Raw genomic sequence first — 2,121 nt, forward strand, 5'->3', positions numbered from 1 at the left:
TAAGACCCTGATAATTGAAAATTTTAAGAGTAAATACATCAGTGGCTTTTTAGCTCCAAGAGTTAGTAATAAAAGCTATAAAGTAAAGAAAGTTAAAACTATGTATGACTATCATGATGGAAGTCTCTAGTAACTCAGACAGTTTGAGCAAAAATGGAAGAGGGTGATGAGAGGTTTACATGAGTGTGAATGTATTAAACAAAGACCCTGATAATTGAAAATTTTAAGAGTAAATACATCAGTGGCTTTTTAGCTCCAAGAGTTAGTAATAAAAGCTATAAAGTAAAGAAAGTTAAAACTATGTATGACTATCATGATGGAAGTCTCTAGTAACTCAGACAGTTTGAGCAAAAATGGAAGAGGGTGATGAGAGGTTTACATGAGTGTGAATGTATTAAACATAGGCAAAATCTGGAGTACAGATGTGTTTATTTCTTTTCTGCATGGCAATTAATTCCACAGTTTTCATCATATTTTTATGGATTCTCTCACAAAGGAATCCAAGAGGAAAAGTATTTCTCCCTCTCTCTCCTCTCACCATTTTACTTATACATATATACCAATATAGAAATATAGAAACATATCAATATATGTGTTATCAGTATTCATCATTTTTTTTGAGACAGCATCTTTTGTGAACCTGGTTGGCTTTGAACTTGCTATGCAGGCAAGGATTGCCTTGAACTACTAATCCTCATGCTTCTAACCCCCAAGTGCTGGGATTTCAGATGTGTATCATCTCACCTCATTTATGCAAGTGATCAAAACCATGGCTTCACGCATACTAGGTAAACCCTCTACCAACTATGCTCCTTATCTAGTATTTCAATCTATTTACTGAGCACCACTATATGCTAGGATTGGTTAAGATCTTTATGCTTCTTGTCAAAATGTTGGGTTTAGATATGGAATGTATCCCACAAGTCTTACTAATTGAAGTCTTGGTCAAAGGTAGGTTTGTATGTGAATATCATGGAGGTTCTAATTTCATCTGTGGGTTAATCTATTGATAAATTCATAGCAGTCAAAAACTGCTACTCATGTGAGTATTCAGCATGTTGACTTTTTTGACAGTATTGCTGTTATTATTATTGTTTTTATTTCTACTTCGTTATTTTCCACTCTGCTTAAATTTGTGATTAAAAGAAACAATGCAATAAACAGAAAAGATTACTTGAAAAGAGCTTAAACATTATGTCAGACTGGGACAAAATTAATCTTGACATTATGCAAGTTTCTAACAGTGAGTTAGTGAATCAGTAGACAGTCACCAGAGCCTCTGCTATTTGAAGTGTGAACTCACATAGGATTCAACTAGTCTATGAGACTATGAATCTACAGGATGTAACAGGAATAAAAGAAATGAAATCCAGTTTTTCAGTTCCTAAACTGGTAAGTCTAAATTAAAGAGCAGAATTATAGTATTTCATTGAAAAGACTTTTGTTCAATCCTATTCCAAAGTTCTGAATAATATCCAGGCATAACAGAATAAGGAATAGCAAGGTATTTTTCTCCTATCATCTTCTGGAGACAGTGTTACATACCCTAGGACTTCATGAGTAATCTATGGCGAAAGCAAATGTGTGCCTTGACTGAGTAGAGGCAGGAAATAAGAGAAACAAACATAGGAAAATGATTACAGAAATAGAAATAGCTTGTGTCTCCCTAAATCAAATGCTCCAATGGTGATATGTGAAGAAGGCTCAGGCACTTGGAATGGCATGGAGTACGAGAATGCAACTGCTCTTTGTTTTGGAGGAAGTGCACTGTACAGCCAAACCCATTTTCAGCCTGTTTTTTTGGTTTTCTGGAAGCAACAGCTTTGTAAGATGTAGTGAAGAACCAGACATCCACCACTGGCAGCAGAGCAAACCACATAGTGAGTTTTGACGGAGGGAAAGATGTCATTGACCCCTTACTTTGCAAGACAAGACCCTGCCTCTCAGATGCATTCTATTAGGAGTTTGTTGATGCCTTGGCCATTATAGACCTAAGTTGATGCCAGAGAGAAAAATTATGGGTCTGTATCGTCTTCTTAGTTCATAGTACCTTACAACCAAATCTATACTCAGTAAAGTAAGGCAATGGGTGGAGGCTATTTGTAACAATTTAACTGTCAA

The sequence above is a fragment of the Nannospalax galili genome, unplaced genomic scaffold, assembly GCF_000622305.1.
Source record: "Nannospalax galili isolate Female #2095 unplaced genomic scaffold, S.galili_v1.0 scaffold33, whole genome shotgun sequence".
Classification (NCBI taxonomy): Eukaryota; Metazoa; Chordata; class Mammalia; order Rodentia; family Spalacidae; genus Nannospalax; species Nannospalax galili.